The following is a 19266-nucleotide window of genomic DNA, read 5'->3' as shown; positions in this document are numbered from 1 at the left end:
AGTCGTTCTAGGTGCTCAGGAAACGTTGACGAAAAGATAATAATGTCGTCCAGGTAGCACAGGCAACTTTTCCATTTCAGACCGCGCAGCACGGTATCTATCATGCGCTCAAAAGTCGCGGGTGCGTTGCAGAGCCCGAAAGGCATCACGTTGAATTCATATAGCCCGTCGGGGGTTGCAAACGCCGTTTTATGCTTATCGTCTTCATGCATGGGAATCTGCCAGTACCCAGAACGCAAGTCGATGCTTGAAAAGAATTCCGCGCCTTGTAGGGAATCAAGGGCGTCGTCAATGCATGGCATAGGGTACACGTCCTTGCGTGTGATCTTATTGAGCGCCCGGTAGTCCACGCAAAAACGCACAGAGCCATCCTTTTTGCGGACCAAAACAATGGGAGACGACCAAGGGCTAGATGAAGGACGGATGACTTCCCGTTCAAGCATGTCCGCAACGTTTTCTTCTATAATTTTTCTTTCAGTCAGAGACACGCGGTAGGGTCGGCGGTGTACGATAGATGTCCCAACAGTTTGAATTCGATGTGCTGTAGTATTAGTGCGGCCCAGCTTAGACGAGCAAATGTCGAAAAAATTTGCATGTTTCTGTAACAATGCGAGCAGCTGCTGCCTCTGTGAATATGTCAATTCGCTGCTGATAGTGGTGGTAAAGGCGGAGGAAGAAACATGCTCACCGAGGCAAGGCTCTTTGGATGCGATGGCCTGAAGTGGCGTGACAAATACAGGCTCGAAGTCAGCAACATGGGCCACAGTAGTGCCCTGTGGCAGTAAGATCTTCTCCGGTGTAGAGTTGACAGCGGTGACAAGTGCCGAGCCATTGCAAAAACGAGCGACACCGGACGGAAGAACTATACCTTTGCGAACGCAAAGGGGTGACGGTGAGACCAATACATCCCCGTGATAGATGTCGTTGGACGTAATGCTGACAATTTGCTCTTGTAGTGGCGGCAGTTCGATGTCTTTCGCAGCGACCAGACGAAGTGGCTTCTGATTGTCGTCGTCAAGCATGTAGTCCGTGTCAGCGAGGTGAACGACGCGTTGTCCACAACAAATCGCCGCGGAAGCAGATGATAGAAAATCCCACCCTAAAATTAGTTGGTGAGAGCAGCGGGACAGGACAGCAAACTGGACATGATGGCGGATGCCGTCGATGAAAACACGCACAGTAGAAAACGCGGAAGGGCGAATGACGTTCCCCTGGGCAGCAACTAATGTGGGGCCATCGTAAGGCGTCATTACTTTCCTTAAATGTTCACACAAATCAGCACGTATCACAGACAATGTCGCACCTGTGTCCACCAAAGCATCGACTCGCACTCCTTCCACTTCCACAGAAACCATGTTACACGGGCCCGATGGAGGAATTTCAGTTCTGATTCCGAATGCTGTTTTTCCTCCACAAACTGCATCACTTAGTTTTCCGAATGAATTTCAGAGGTGAATGAGGCGGGCCGAAGTGGAGAAGTGGAACGGCGGAAGGGCGAAGGCGAGCGGCGTCTCGTGTTTCGGCTGTTTCGTGGTGCAGTCGATGCAGGAGGAGATGGAGAACGGTGTGGGGGAGACGAATAACGCCGACCTTGATAAGACGCCCCGGCGTACAAATCCCGTTCACGCACGTCGTTCCGACGCTCATCTTGCTGGCGCTTTCGGCAGAAACGAGATATGTGGCCGCGATAGCCACAGTAGTAGCAAACAGGGCGAGACGAGCGCCACGGTGGGGAATAGAAGACATTCGGGGCACCTGTAGATAACGCGGTCAGGTGGGCCGGAGGGTCAGGGGGTACGGAATGGTAGTTGACCGGGGGAGCGGCAGCAACTGACGCGTAGGATGGACGCGGCAATGTCGCGTGGGCGTCGCTGGGAGGCACGGCAGCAACTTCAGGGTACGTGGGTATGGGGCGTAAAGCATGTGGCTGTACGGGCGCAGAGCCAGTCAGGGATGTAAGTTCCTCCCTGATGATGTCACGTAAGGGCATTCCCGAAGGCTGTGTAGGTCGTGGTGTAGGAGGTGTGAAGCCCATGGACCGCAATTCTTCGCGTATAATGTCCCGGATGAGGTCGCGCAGGTGGCCATCTGACGTGGAGTGGTGGTCGCCAATGTCTGGTTGGAGGCGAACGGAGTCCAGCGCATCAAGGCGCTGGCATGTCGTCACGACATCAGCGATGGTAGCTGGGTTTTGCACAGCGAGTGCATTAAAGGCAACAGGCCCAATGCCTTTCAATACGTGGCGCACTTTGTCCGATTCCGGCATGGATTGATTGACACGCCGGCACAGTGCGAGGACATCCTCGATGCATGATGTGTACGATTCACCGGGATGTTGTCGGCGAGTATCAAGTGTCATCTTCGCGACGGCGGATCGAATGTCCGGGGTGCCAAAAACGTGTCGCAGCTGCTGCTGGAAGGTAGCCCAGTCGGGTAAGTCAATGACGTGGTTAAAATACCATGTCTTTGTGACTCCGGTCAGATAAAATGGGACGTAACGCAGTTTGGCGGCCTCGTCCCACCGATTAGCGACACTTACGCGGTCGTAGTCGTCGAGCCAGTCTTCTACGTCTTCTCCACGACGACCAGCGAAGAGCGGGGGTTCCCGCTGATGTCCGTGTATGTAAATAGGAGGGGCAGCTTGCGTCGGTGCATGGTTGATGACATGAGCGCCGGTAGGCTCGGTCTGGGACATGCTGCCTGACAGTGGGCGCAATCGGCGGCCTGAACGAAGCTCCAGCGGGTAGAGCGGGCTGCGGGAGGTAAGAGGACCGAAAATCCACTTCCACCACGTATGAAGTCTTGGTAGTCTGGGTTGCGACAGCGTTTAATTGAGGAAAGACCTCGCAAAACGAACGGGCAGAGCCAGTACACAGACGATGACGATGATGATGAACCAGAGTGGCAATGAGGGCAAAGAGACAAGCGGATGATGGTGATTGCGATCATGCAGGGATGAGGACAATGCAAGTAACAAATGCCCACAATATATATATATATATATATATATATATATATATATATATATATATATATATATTCGCGAGAGAAAACGACAGACAGGAACTCGAAATGGAGGACTATTTACTCAGCCACAGCGGCCATTCACTTCTTCGCTCTCGTTTTCTGCTACCAACACAGCGTGGCATTATCCTCTACCCAAAGTAAAAAAAAAAAGAAGCATCGCATGAATGCAACGGCTCCGAAAAAGTACGAAAGGTGGTCAGAAACGTCTGTGTCCATTGAAAAAGAAAAGGACGAGATGAAAAATAAAGAAGCAAGAAAGTAATATACGATTGTCTTGAAGTCTATTGGCACATCATAAATTTCTAACTTGTAGTCAACGCGAATAGTACGGCTTCATCCTGGAGACGTGAACCACATCCGAGGAGCGGGGTCTGCGAGAACAGTGTGACGTGTCTCCTGGGACAACTTCGTAGTTCACTTCGCCGAGGCGATGAAGAACTCGGTAGGGTTTGAAGTACCGAAATAACAATTTTTATGAGCGTCCACGTTGACGTATAGGAGTCCCTACCCAGACTAGGTCACCGGGTTCGTATGTTACTGCTCTGTGGTGAGATATGTACCGGCGAGCATCTTAACTTTGCCGTGATAAAATGCGAAAGCGCGCAGCCGCCGGGCGTCTTCGGCACGCTGAACAAATACATGTTTCTCCGGGGTAATCATGTCCGGCGGAGTTGGTTGTAGCATGGTGTCAAGCATTGTGGTGACGTCGCGGCCGTAAACCAGACGAAAAGGAGCAAAGCCGGTGGTTTCCTGCAAAGCCGTATTGTAGGTAAATGCTATATACGGGAGGATTTCATCTCAATTCTTCTGATCTTTGGCGAGATACATCGAAAGCATATCTGCAATCGTTTTGTTAAGGCGTTCGGTTAACCCGTCAGTCTACGGGTGGTACGCAGTTGCCGTTCAGTGCATCGTGCCGCTCAGCAACAGGTTCTGCCGGAGTAACTGTGCCGTAATGCAGTACCACGATCAGTGATGACGACAGCGGGAGCACCGTGGCGGAGAACGATGTTCTTGATGAAAAAGTCAGCCACCTCGAAAGCAGTTGCTCGGTGGACGGCTTGTGTTTTACAGTATCTGGTCAAGTAGTTGGTGGCAACCACAATCCAGCGGTCACCAGCCGTAGACTTCGGAAATGGGCCGAAGAAATCCTTCCCAACCTTTTCAAAACGTGTGTGAGGGGGTCGCAGAGGCTGAAGAACACCGGCTGGTTTTGTCGTTTGAGGTTTGCGGCGCTGACAGGCTGTGCATGTCTTGGCTTACTGCCGGACAGTTTTCGTAAGTTTCCGCCAGTAGTTTCAGGTGGAAACAATATTTTAGATTTAATACGGACCTCAGCCCCTGATACAGTCGTGGAAGTCCTTTACCGAGAAGGTCTTAGCGATCACAGACTTCTTGAAGTAACCCTTGATCTTCCTGTAACGTTTTCCGGGAAAACTACCAAAAAAAATCGCGACTATAATAAAGCTAACTATGCCGAAATCAACAATGAACTTGAAATATTCTTTAACCAGGTATTCTTGACCTCGTTTAGCAATCGCTCGGTCCACGACAGCTGGGTACTTTTCCGTCACAAAATGACCGTCTTGATTATTATATACATTCCCTTGATTTCGATATTATATGACAAGTATAATGCCTGGTTCGCTAAGTCACTCAACCATTTAAGAAATAAAAAGAAACGTCTCTACCGAAATGCTAAACGCCTGCGCACAGCCAGTGCGTGGGATAAGTATAACCAGTGTTTAAACACCTACTGCGCAGCTATACGTTTTGCTAAACCTAAATATTTTTCAACAGACCTGGGCTCCCTCCTAAAAACTAACCCAAAAAAATTCTGGCGTGAAATATCTCGTAATCGGGATGCTAACCACATTACCTTACATGATGAGAATCACGAACCTCTTTCTAACAGCCAGTGTTGTTCTGCTTTTAACACTTTTTTTGCCTCAATGTTTACTCGGGAAGACCAATCCACATTACCTAACGTGCCCGATTATGACTACCAGTACATGAAACCTATCGAAATTACAGCTAAAGGTATAGAATGTCTCATAACTAAGCTGAAGCTGTCTAGCTCCGCTGGGGCTGATAATATTAACTCAAAAGTACTAAAAAACACAATTTTCATTACCAGTAACATTCCGTGCTATATTTTTTAACAATCTTTAGAGTCTGAGCAGATACCTGATGACTGGAAAGTTGCAAATGTTACCCCATTATTCAAGTCTGGAGACCAACATCTACCCCAAAATTACCGTCCAATCTCACTTACATCCATTTGCTGCAAGCTATTAGAACACATTATCGCTTCGCACATTTACAACCATCTTGAGTCTAACCAGTTCTTTTTCCGCAACCAACATGGGTTTAGGAAAGGTTGGTCATGCGAGACACAACTGCTAGAATTCACGACTGACCTTCACTCGAACATGAATAATAATCTCCAAATAGACTGCATTTTTCTTGACTTTTCGAAAGCGTTTGACCGTGTGCCCCACTGCCGCCTAATCTCAAAGCTATCTGCTCTTCAATTAGACTCACTAACCTTATCATGGCTTCGAAATTTCCTTTCTCCCCGGAAACAGTTCACTGTCATCAATAACGATTCGTCGTCAATATGCGATGTAACTTCCGGGGTGCCACAGGGCAGCGTGCTCGCCCCGCTGCTATTTCTTATATTTATAAACGACTTGCCTGATGGCATCACATCATTCATACGAATATTTGCCGATGACTGCATAATCTACCACCCTATCAAAAATGTTAACGATCATTACGCACTACAGAAAAACTTTGATGTAATTATGAAATGGTGTGAGACGTGGCAAATAGTTCTAAACGCATCAAAATGCAAAACCATCTCATTTAGCCGTAAGCATGACCCCTCCATTTTTCCATACCGAATAAATAATGACCCGCCCTCGCATGTTTCCACATACAAATATTTGGGCCTACACTTCACACAAAATCTTTCATGGTCCTCTCACATCACTAACATCTGTGCAAATGCCTCGAGATCACTGGGATACCTACGCCGTAACTTACATTCCTCCCCCGCTAACGTCCGAAAACTAGCTTACGAAACTTTTGTTCGACCTCAACTTGAATTTGCCTCACCAATCTGGTCCCCCCACCAAAATTACTTAACCAACATGATCGAGGCAGTTCAAAATAGAGCACTCCGATTCATTTCTCGTAATTATAATTTCTGCTGCTGCGTAACACAACTTAAAATGGATTATTCACTTCAATTATTATCCACTCGCCGCAACATTTCTCTTTTATGCCTCTTCCATAAATACGTCAATGGCACTAAAATGACCAGACTTCCAATTGAACGACCCTCCTATTTATCAACTAGACTACACAACCGGCTTAGTTTCTCGCGCATGTACGGCAAAACGAACTCTTTTAACGCATCCGCTTTGCCTCGTGCCATCACGTTGTGGAATGATCTTCCCGATAACTTGGTATCTGACACTAACCCTGTTTCCTTCCGCAACAAATTGGTCTTACATTTGGTTGATAATTTCTTGTTCACAGCTTCGTTCTTGTATGTATATGACATTCATAATGCTGTGCAAAAAGTTTTTTTTTTCTAATGCGCTTATTGCCCTCTTATTTTTTGTGCTTTATTTTTGTTTGCTTAGGACGAACTGTTCACACTTCCTGCAAGCGCTTTCATGATTTTCCCAGTGTATTATACCACAATCTGTGCCAATTTAACTTACACGTATTGTACACTTCCTAACTGCTGCGTGCCATGAACTGCAACTTTCTAGTTTTAGGTAACGATGTATGATGTCAATTTATACTTACTTATTTCTTCTTTATTTGTTACTCATGTCTCGAGCTTACGTTTTTGGCACCTTTCGCCCTTTCACTTGTTGTACATGTCTTTGTTAGCCCCCCTTACTCAATGCCCTAACCAAGGGCCTGTAAGGTACCTGTAAATAAATAAAATAAATAAATAGTATTTGTCCTTGATCCGCGCCAGAGTACGCGCGAAGACAAGACGCTCTGACGATGGCTCATCGTGACGAGCACGGAATATATCATCGCGGAGAGCAGCAGGAACGTCGAGGAGGTAAACAGTTTTGTTATGTGAAAGTTGCGCTTGTAGAAGATGCCTTGGCGTAGACAGAAAAATGACAAATCAAGCGCAAACTCATGTGGGGGTTGTGGGCGACGTCCCTCAAGGTATTCGATCAGTGGTTGTAATTCTAAGTCTTCGCGTTGCTGCTCAGCCACGTTTAATGATGCGAGAATAGCAAGGCAGCTGAAGTCTTCATTGTCTTCTTCAGCGACCTCGACGGGTGCGCGGGGAAAACTGTCAGCGTCGGTGTGTTTCTGGCCAGACTTGTAAACCATCGTTATACCGAATTCTTGTAATCGAAGGCTCCGTCTTGCGAGATGGCCCGAAGAATCATTCTGATTCTCTAGCCAGCAGAGAGAGTGCTGGTCACTGACGATTCCGAAGGGGCGTCTGTAAAAGTAGGGTCTGAATTTCGGTATGGCCTATACCACCGCCAGGCAATCTTTTTCAGTCGTCGAGTAGTTCTTCTCCGCAGATGACAACGTATGGCTAGTGTAGGCGATGACGCGTTCCACGCCTTCTTGATATTGCACCAGAATAGCTCCAAGGCCAAGGTTGCTCGCGTCAGTGCGCACTTCTGTGTCTGCTTCGGTGTCGAAGTAACCAAGAATCGGTGGCATTTGTAGGCGTAGCTGAAGGTCGCGAAAAGCGCCATATTTTCTGGGGCTCCAAACGAAGACGACGTCATCCTTGACGAGTTGTTGTAGAGGGTCGTCGATTTTCGAAAAGATATGCATGAAGCGGCGGTAATAAGCAAAATGTTCCAGAAAGTGGTGTACATCATGCTTTGTTTTAGGTATCAGGAACAAAGCAACTGCCAAAGCCTTGTCAGGATCAGGGAGAATAAAACTGCTGCTGACATTGTGGCCAAGGAATTTCAGTTCCTCATATGCAAAATAACACTTTTCTGGTTTAAGAGAGAGGCCGATAGTGCGAATAGCCAGAACTTCCTCAAGCTGCTCAAAGTGCAGTTCAAAATTCGTAGAAAAAACGTCTACGTCGTCAAAATACACTAAACAAGAGTACCACTTCAAGCCACATAAAACTGTGTCCATCATTCGTTGGAACGTGGCGGGAGCGGAGCACAGGCCCAAAGGAAGGACTTCAATGAGACTGTCGGGTGTAATAAACGCTGTTTTTTCTCGGTCCCGTTCATCAATTTCAATCTGCCAATATTCACTACGGAGATCCATGGAAGAGAAGTAACGGGCGTGTCGCAGGCGATCCAAGGAGTCATCAATACGAGGACGAGAATATACGTCTTTTTTCGTTATCTTCTTCAGTTTGCGGTAGTCGACGCAGAATCTTAATGAGTCATCTTTTTTTTAACCAGAACAACTCGTGACGCCCAAGCACTAGTCGATGGTTGAATTACGTCGTCATCGAGCATTTGTTTCACTTGATGACGGATAGCATCTTGCTCCTTCTGCGACACGTGGTAAGCATGTTGCCGCTCGGGTTGCACGTTCGGCTCAGTGATAATTCTGTGCTTCATTAGAGGAGTCTGCCGGACTTTCGAAGTAGTAGTGAAACAGTCAATAAAGGTTGAGAAGAGACGGAGAAGCCTTGCCTTCTTAGGTTCTTTTAAATGGCGATTAACGTTGAGGCGACTAGTCACGTCAGTATCACAGCTGTTCTCAGTCGAGATCATCGTACTCAAAGAGATGGCGTCAAAATCATTCAATGCTTCCAAGTAAGCTATGGTTATGCGTTCCGCAAAATGCCTATGTTCGCCACTGAAGTTCGTAACTAACACCGTATTCTGTCCATTTCAGAGTTGAACGAGACTTCGAGCAATGAAAACTTCCTGATCAAGCAATAACATCAGGTTACTTTTTGCGATGCCCATAATCGACTGCTCCAGTAGACACTCAACAAGCACGAAGATGCTACTGCGAGGTGGCAACGTGACGCAATCATCGACTACGCGTAAGGCCATGCCACGATGTTCGTTATCGATGTCGGAATCTGGAGAAAAAAGTTAACGAAACTGAAGAAAAAATCACGCGGAATATTTTTCGCTCCATAGTGTTGCAGAAAATTTATGCCCAAAATGACCGGCCGAGAACAATTGGGCAGTACAAGGAATGATGGTACAAAAGCCGACGCACAAATATCAAGCCTGGCGGTGCACCTTCCAATAGGGGATGCGAGGTGTTCTCCAGTGGTGATTAGTTGAGGGCCGTCCCACGTTGTCAGCACCTTGTGTAGACGAATGACCAATGAAGCACTCATCACCGAGTAATCAGCTCCCGTGTCAACAAGCGCAGTCACAAGATAACAGTCGACGGAAACGGTAATAGCAGCGGACGTTCTCTTGGCGGTTTCACAAACAGGCTTTAACGGCATTTCGTAAGGCAGTGGCGGAGGGTATTTGTCGGTTGGCGTGACAGTGGCCTCAACTCCGGAGGTCACCGTTTTCAGTTTCCCCGGCGTGGGCTTGCGCCACTGACACCAGGGGACCCAAAGGCTGGTCAGGCGCGGTGCGTTGTTATGGACGGACGGGGTGATGGTGACCGTGACTGTCGTCGCGGCGGGACAGGAGCGTGATGACTACCTTCCAAGTAATCCGAAATTTCTTGTGGGCGTTCACCATAGCGTGAACAACGTGCATCTGGGTGGAATCCGCGTAGGCTTATTCTTCGGTAGTAACAGTCGCGGTACATGTGTCCAACTTCGCCACAATGGTAGCACAAAGGACGATTGTCGGGTGCACGCCAGACTGTGGACTTCCGCGGGCCAGGACGAAAATTGGCCTGAGAAGGAAAATGTGCCGTCGACGGCGTAGAGACGCGTAGGGCATTTTCGTAGGAAAGCGTGGGAGGTTCAACTTGCGATGGTGGTGAGGAGTGAACGAACTGCCTGATTTCATTACGAACGACGTCCGTGGAAGCACTACTGGAAGGGGACGCTGCATGAAATTTCCAAAGTTCTTCGCGCACAACTTGCCATTTAAGTTCCGCGAGAACCTCCCTGTTACCACCCCCTGGTACAAGAGAGCACACTGCGGACATGGCCGTCTGACGCTCATACTTTGACACCTGCTGCCGAAGCATGCGCTCCATAATTGTGGCCTCACGTATGAACTTGGACACAGTCGTAGGAGGTTTGCGCACAAGGCCCGCGATAAATTGCTCCTTTACGCCTCGCATTAGCAGGCGCACTTTCTTGTCTTCTGGCATGTGGGGGCAGCCCGTCGAAACAATCGCGACATTTCTTCCGCAAACATGGCGACGCTCTCGTTCGGCATTTTAAACCGCGAAGAAAGTGCCTGCTCCGCTCTCTCTTTCCGTTCGGGGTTACTGAACGCCTCGCGAAGCTGCCGATGGAATTCCTGCCAACTTGTGAAGGAAGTTTCGTGGTTCGCATACCACACTTTTGCCGCGTCTAAGAGGGAGATATATACGTTCTTAAACCGTTCGGCGATTGTCCTAGTCGTTGTTGGCAGCGACCTGGTCGAAATGATCAAGCCAGTCTTCGACATCCTCACCGGCATCTTCATGGATTGGGTTGGGTGTGCGATGCGTGTTGATGACACAGGGTTTGCTAGTGAGTGGGCCATGCTCGGTTTGGGTTGCAGATGTGGCAAACATTGTCCTCACGTAACTTGTCAAGGGGCCGTACTGTGGTGGTAGTCTTTGAAGGCGGCGGCTACTTCGATAGATATCAGCAGACCCTGGTGCACTGGCGCTGGTTGCTTCTGGTTCAGGACCAGCAGGCAAAAGGCGTTTTAGTAGAGTACCCAGCACGTCCACCAGTCTGTCGCAAGAGGAAACGATAGGCAGGAACTCGAAGTGGAGGACTGTTTACTCAGCCACAGCTGCCATTCACTTCTTCACTCTCGTCTTCTGCTACCAACACAGCGTGGCAATATATATATATATATATATATATATATATAGTGATGGCGATGGCGATATCGAAGCTGGCGGCATCATCCAGCCGCGAGTATCCATATAATTGTTAACACAACTAGGAAGGCAGTACATGACTTGTTTTTTAACTGTAACACAAAAGAATACACCAACCAAAAGAGCACGAAGCCTGCTGACGTTTCAGCGTTCAATACAGCAGCCTCATTTGTAATAAAATTTGTAAAAGTGGCACTGCATATTTAAGTACTTCCGAGTACATGACAAAGCACCAAAATTGTATGGCCGGAAGTGTCACATCATTCTTTTTAGTGTATGTGCAGTTATCCACCTGTATAAGCGAACATATACCAGGTGCAGGCATGGTGCAAGCTTCTTTTCTTTGAAGAGAACACGTGCTTTTGGCCAGTCACATTGGTGGCCTTTAGGTTCCACTTGTTCGGCGAGGGCATTCGAGGTCACACGTCATTTCACTACGTCGTATTCGTGTTCTTAATCTCTTTTTTTTTAATCACCGGTCTCCACGAGATACTGGCCGTCACAGTAAAGGCGGCCTATGGCGTAAACAAGAGGGTGAAAATTTTAACTCGACAACTTGTCGTTCACGTTGAATAAAGTAATCCTTAGATTTCATATTGTTACGTACACTATTTTAATGTCTGTTGCTTTACGTATCACACAGCATACCTGCCTTTTCGGGCAACCTATTACTCACGTCGGTGAGTTTGTGCATGTTGGCCACAATTCAGATTCACCTTGAAGGTAATTCCCTTAGACCAGAACTGCCATCAGCTGAAGCTTGCCGAGCTTTCTCATGCCTTTCATTATTAGATATCTATGTTGGGTTTCACGTCCCGAAACCACCATATGAATATTAGTGATGCCGTGGTGGAAGACTCCGGAAATTTCGGCCACATAAGGGAGTTCAACGTCAACCCGATTATGAGCACATCGGACTACAGCAATTTCGCCTCCATCCAAAACGCAACCACCGCCACCGGAATTTGATCCCGCGACCTGCAGGTCAACGTCCGAGTACTTGAACGACTAGACTTCCACAGCGAGGGCCTTTATATATTAGTGCACTATTACAGTGACTTGCGATGAAATGGCAAACGTCCTGAGCTACACTTTCTTTTGTGGCTCCATTACAAGAGTTCCATTGGATAACTTCAGCTAAGTTTCTCATTAAAAATTTTTGAGACAGTGTCAATAAATTTATGATTATTATTAGCCTCAAGTTTATGGAAGAGTACGTATGTGAAAGTAACATCCGGCATCCGTGATTATCACTGAAATACGAACTGACAGATTCCTCCTTGCGGCCGCATTTACAAACGTCTGCGTTTTAGCGCTACCCACTTTCAATGCAGGTGTCTGAGGACTTTCGTAGAGCTTCAAGGGTAAGATAAACAAAACAAAAACATGCATTAGCCCGTCGTGGAAGGTTTGGTATATATCATGTTTCTACCACTCACAGACCTTGGTCATCAATTCACGTACCGTAATACCAAATTAGGTATATGTGAAGCTAGCAAAACGGCCGCGAGTGCATTAAGACCGTGGCTTATAGTAATGTTTATACATGACACGCATCTCATGATTATCATGTTTGCATCAGTCACATACGTTAGTCATCCATTCATATGCAGTTATACAAAGTTTGACATATGCGAAGCTAGTCAATGGCCCCGAGCGCATCATGAGCGTAACTTATAGTCATGTTGTTACATGACACGCATGTCTTTATTTTGATGTTAGTGTCCGCTTGTGTTCACCATGCAATCATGTCGTACCGTACCAATTTTGGAACATGTAATGTGAACGAAACCACAGCAAGGGCCGCCAGTCCAAGAAAGGAACTCATGACATTCATCACATACATAACAAGATTTTCATGTTATGACTACTCCTATAAGCTGGCTATATAGTCATCTTATGCCATATCAAGTATGACAACGATTCTATTATTCAAACGACCAGAAGAGCTGAATGTTGTTGGTTGATAGATAGATAGATAGATAGATAGATAGATAGATAGATAGATAGATAGATAGATAGATAGATAGATAGATAGATAGATAGATAGATAGATAGATAGATAGATAGATAGGAAGATAGACTCACTGAAGTTCGCGGAGAAATGATTCGCATTTCAAACAGACGACAGCTGTACTGAACAACAGTAGATACATTTTAAAATATTTTCAGTTATCCAGTGACTTTCCCAGATGCAGTGCCGTGAACTCAAATAATAAATGCGAAGCATTTATTAGCGGACTTCGCCGACTTTGAGCATGTATACCTATCTAACTACCTGGCCGCCTACGACTTTCACCTCTCCTGGCTATTTCTATAATAGTATCGATACTAAACTTGGTATGGCATAGCATGATTGTATGAAAAACATGCTTGAAGGCCATAACATGAAAATTATTACATATATGTCACGAATGTCATGATTTGCATTTCATTGTCCCGCCGTTCTTGTGGTGGTTTTGTGCACATGGCATGTTGCAAAACTAGTATGGTATGGCATGATTGCATAGCGCACACAAGCGACAGATCCTTAAGGGAGAATCATGACATGCATGTCATCTAACAACATGACCTCATGACGCTCATGATGCTCTCGCGGCCATTTCGCTTGCTTCACGTGTACCAAACTTGGTGTGACGTGACGCGAATAGACGAAATAGGTAAATGACACAATCTAACAAGAAAATCACGACATGCGTGTCTTGTAACAACAAAACTACATGCCACCCTGATGATGCTCTCACGGCCGTTTTGCTAGCTTTACATGTGCCAAATTTGGTATTACGTGACGCTAATGAATTATCAAGGTATTTGACCGGTGCAAACATGATAATCATGAGATGCGTGTCATGTGATACCGTAACCACATGCCACAGTAAAGGCGCCAATACAATTCGACATGCTGTGGTTCGCGTACTCACCGGCGTTCATTTCGTCGTGCCGTGCCGCCATTACTACGCCAGGTGCCGCTGCTGCCACATACTCGCAGTCAGGATACTCGCCGTCAACAGTCATGATTTTTAATGACAATTATGGTTGTGAGCTTAGAATACAGGAGTTCACGCTAGAGATAACAGATAAATACAAATATCTGGGCGTATGGATGCACAATAGAGCCGAGTACCTAAGGGGACACGGAATATACGTGACGACTAAAGGTAACAGGAATGCAGCGGGGATGAAAAACAGGGCACTCTGGAATTACAAAAGGTATGAGGTTGTGAGAGGAATATGGAAAGGGCATATGGTTCCTGGTCTGACGTTCGGCAATGCAGTCTTGTGCTTGAGATCAGAAGTTCAAGCAAGCTTAGAAATTAAGCAACGTGGAATAGGTAGGCTTGCCTTAGGAGTTCCTGGGAATACACAAAATCAGGAAGTACAAGGTGATATGGGATGGGCATCATTTGAGGGCAGGGAAGCCAGCAGCAAGATAAAAATTGAGAAGCGATTGAGAGAAATGGGGGAGGAGCGTTGGGCTAGGAAGGTATTCAGCTACTTGTACATGAAGAATGTCGATACGAAATTGAGGATGCATACCAGAAAATTGTCTGGTAACTACTTTGAAAACAGCAGGGGGCCAAGCCAAAAAATAGTTATTGGTCAAGAAGATGGCGAAGGAAGCTGAGACCAATATGTGGAGAATCGGCATGACTAAGAAGTTCGCACTAGAGAGCTATAAAACATTTAGGCAGAAAATCGCCAAGGAAAGATTGTATGATAATACTCGGGGTAGTTCTCTACTGTTTGGGGCCAGGACTGGAGTATTGCGAACCAAGACATATCGTGCGAAATACGAAGGGGTAGACATGGTATGCAGTGCGTGTGGAGAGCAAGAGGAAAGTACCAAAAACTTGATAATGTTCTGTAAAGGGCTTCATCCTATAGTTCAAGCAGATGGCGCAGAGTTTTTCAAAGCACTGGGGTTTAGGGACAGGGAGGGCAAGATAGACTTTTAGCGAGTAGCATTAACTAGAAGGAGGTTATCTGATTTGTGGCTAAATTCAAGGCATGATTAAAAAGTAAACCCTTCACTTCAAAGTACGAATCCTGAACCTCACTATTTAAGAGAAAAATAAAATCTAGTTTTTAGTTCATTAAGTATTACGGCTTGGTGGCGCTAGCCACCGCCCGATCTAAAGGGTACAGTCATACTCATCCTTCCATCCATTTATCGCAAGCGCGCGCCGCGCTCCGTCGCTTTGACGCATGCACGTTTCAACCCATCCGGCGTCCCTCCATCATAAGAGGGAGACACAGGGTTCTCTGGCTAATGAATCGGCGCGCGCCGGTAGCCATCGGGACTTGCCGATGGACCGGTCGCGCCTGGCGTCAGACTATATAGTGTTCGCTTTTTGGTAACGTAGCGTCGCTATTCCCAGCGTGCGCGTGAATCATCGCTACATTGGAGTATACTGGGTCCTTCATGGGGCGGTCGCGGCCGTTTTGCTAGCTCCACATATACTAAATTTGGTGTTACGTGACGTCAATGGATGACGAAATATATGACCGGTGCAAACATGATAATCTCGACATGGGTGTCATCTAAGAACATGGCCGCATACCACGCTCATAGCGTGCTCACGATCGTTTCGCTAGCTCCACATAATCTAACTCTGGTATCACGTGACGTGAATAGATGGCGAAAGTAAACGACACATCCAAACAGTATAATCATGAAACGGTACTCATGTACGGAACCATTTACCTCCACCTCGTAACGTAGTGCTGATTTTAAAGCGGCGAATCAGCATTTCTCATTCATGCTTCTCATATTATTGATTTCCACTGTACGTGGAATCTGCCAATTTTTTATTGTCATAATTGCCATTATTGTTTTCTAATGTTTTGATTCCTGCTAGTGTACCCGAATTCTCATTTATTCATTTTCAAGGGTGTAAAATTAGTGGATAAGGTATGACTCCCGTTGTTCATGTTCTCGGTTTGATTTTAATTTCATTTTTAAAAGGGGACTGATAGATTGTCGAAGGCATGGTCGGAAGGATGAATTGTTTTGATTGAAGTAGACTTGGGGCTGATTTGCATGGGTTCTGTGCATATTGAAACAAATCGCAAATGATATTTCTGGTTATCCGATATACTGCATACTGCACACGTTAAATTCGTGTAGGTACACCATATTAGAAGAATTGCGTAAGGTTTCTTCGTATGTTAATTGAAAACTTGGATTGTGTGCTGGTTGTTTTGTATGTTTTTCGCATCAATTTACATACAAGACATCGTCACTTTAAACAAGGTCGGCATGAAATATGAGGGGATGAAGTATTGATATGAGAGTGGACAAGTGTGTCTCTGAGGGTGCGTGGTCGTCGGTAAACGAGGCTAGGAGCAGATGGTAATATGCGTTTGAGGCGTTCACTTTGTTCCAGAATCTTCTAATGTCTTTTCTTACAAGAATATTGTTTATATTGGAGAAGTTCGTGCTGTCAGTTAACAGACGTTTGTTTGTTGCGGGTCTTCTAGCGGTGGTCGCTTCATAAGTAGATCATCACGCTTCAGTTTTCTAGCTTTCTGAAAGGCGTCATCAATTACTTGGGAGGTGGGTATACTCATTTATGAAGCGTAAGTTTTTAGCCTCTTTGAGTTCGTGCCAACTCAGCGTCTCTTGAGCAGATTCGCCTAAACCGGTGAGCCTGACTGTATGGAATGCTGTTTATACAGTTGCGCGGGTGATCGCTTTGGTAATTTAGGTACTGTTGCCGATCTGTTGGTTTACGATATAGTATTCTAGAAATCTTGTCTCCTTCTATTGTTGTGGTAACATCAAGAAAATTTAAAGTAGCTTGCGAGTAGGTGTGTGTGAAATGTATGTTCGGATGTACAGCATTGTAAGTGTCGATAAAGTTGAGAAGTTTATCCTCGCTGTGGGTCCAAACAAGGAAGATGTCGTCTATGTGTTTGCTGTATAAGAGTGGTTTCAAGAAACGTTGTGCAAGAAAACTGGAATCTAGCTTTCCCATAAGTATATTCTCAAAATTGAGTGCTATTTTGATACCCATAGTGGTTCCGCTAATTTGTTTAAAATTCTCTTAGTTAAATTCGCATGAATTTATTTCAAGGCCATCCTGGTAAAAGTTGCGATGGCAGAAAAATCTGGAGTATCAGTTTGTCTATGGTATGTTTGCGTGTTTTGTAATGCGGCTATGCCGTAATCGTCCGAAATGTTTGTTTACAATGAGAACACATCAAGAGTAACCAAGCACGTGTTTTTCGGCACACACAAACCTGTAATGTTTCACAAAAAATGTGTGGTGTCTTTATTGTACGACGCGAGGATGCATGAAATGGGACTTTCTGGTTTGTCAGCGTACCATGATAAGGTATCAGCTATTGTACACATGCCTGATATATTTGGTTGACCTGGCTCATTGGGCTTATGAATTTTTTGGTAGTAGCGACCTGCAGGAAGGTATGCTGCTTGCTTTAGTTTGTAGTCAGTGTTAGTTATCTCTTCTGCGTCCAACAGTTTCTTTAGTTCTGGTTATACGATACATTTGTATACAACTCTCGGATCACCTGGGAGGCGTTCGTAAAATTTTTATTCGTCTAGCTGGAGGTCTTCTTCTTGTAAGTAGTTTGTGGTATTAAGGACTGCAGTTGCTCCACCTTTGTGAGTGGATTTTATTCTAATGTCTCTCCTAGATACAAAATTTTTCATACTCATTTTTTTTCACATTTTGTCAAGTTTGCTCGCTTTCCTTTCTGTCTGTGGTATTCATGCACTATATCTTTTTGTGCTGCAGTGATATAAAGGTCCAGACACTTGTCTCAGTTGCTGTTTGGAGTCGAGTCATTTGTTTCACGAAGGTAAATTTTTTATTGGTTAGAAGGCCTATTTTAAGAATATTCGTGCAACCTCAAGCTTCTAGCGAAGTTTTCAAGGTCACGAAGCAAGTGTAATTTGTGTAAAAGTCTTGGGGTTGGGCAGAAACTTGATCATTTCAATTGCAGTCTTTCTTCTTCAGGTGACAAACTCCTGTCTGATAGGTTTACAATCACATTGTCACAGGGTGTGTTCATAGATGGGTGCTCGTTTGTACCGTTAGTGGTTTCCTGGGATGTGTTGTAGGGGTACGGAATTATCTTAGGAAACGCGGGGTTGGAACGTGGTCTCTTTTAAGTTTATAAATTTTAGTGCTAATGATGACTTTGTATTTATTATTTTCTAATTCGTTTAACAGAGTGATTTTGTCGTTCAATAAAATGTGATGGCAGAGAAAGGTGTTATGACGGGAATTGGGAAATTTGAAGCCATTTGGCAAGCAGAAGTTAGCCTTGCCAGTAGATGTGCGGAAAATTAAACTCACCCCAAAGATAAACCGTGTCTGCTTGACAGGCCCTAGTGCATTTGAAATACTGTCACAAAGATCGAGGATAATGTGTTCGTTTGAATAGGAAGGACGGTAGCAAGCACTAGTTAGCACTCCTAAAGAGCGGGTTTGACCAACGGCCCAAATAATTATGAGATTCGAGTCCGAGTAATTACAATGGGAAGTAAACATTTTTTTGAATAGCAACTAAGACACAGCCGCCTCGTCTGTTCAGGCGGATGCATTGATATATATTGTAAGTATTTGGGAGCGAAAACTGTTCATTATTTGAAATATTAGAATAGATCCTGGTTTCAGTAATAACAACATCAGAATTGGGGTCTTCAAAAAAAAGTGCCGTCACATCCACGAAGTGAATGATGATGAGTGGGCGAAGCTCCGGAGGTAAACCTAGTAAACCATGAATCCTCCGTACATTTTGCCCACTCGATTTTATTGCAACGCTCCCCCTAGCGTACGTCGCCGCACTATATCGAACGATGACACGCGCCATATGTGGCATCATTCCTATTTTATAACACCTCACATCTTTCATAATCAACTACACGTACCGCCGTCTAGTTTATAGCATCTTGCATCTTTTGGATGGACGGACGGACGGACGGACGGACGGACGGACGGATGGATGGATGGACGGACGGACGGATGGACGGACAGATGGATGGACGGACGGACGGATGGATGGATGGATGGATGGATGGATGGATGGATGGATGGATGGATGGATGGATGGATGGATGGATGGATGGATGGACGGACGGACGGATGGACGGATGGACGGATGGATATGGCTGTACCCTTTAGATCGGGCGGTGGCTAGCGTAATACTTAATGCCGTCAGCTACAAGTACCGCCATCTAGTGAACACTGCAAGAACTAA

Source organism: Rhipicephalus microplus, unplaced genomic scaffold (assembly GCF_043290135.1).
Source record: "Rhipicephalus microplus isolate Deutch F79 unplaced genomic scaffold, USDA_Rmic scaffold_22, whole genome shotgun sequence".
Taxonomy (NCBI): Eukaryota; Metazoa; Arthropoda; class Arachnida; order Ixodida; family Ixodidae; genus Rhipicephalus; species Rhipicephalus microplus.
The sequence above is the reverse complement of the archived record's forward strand: the minus strand, read 5'-3'. Positions refer to the sequence as shown.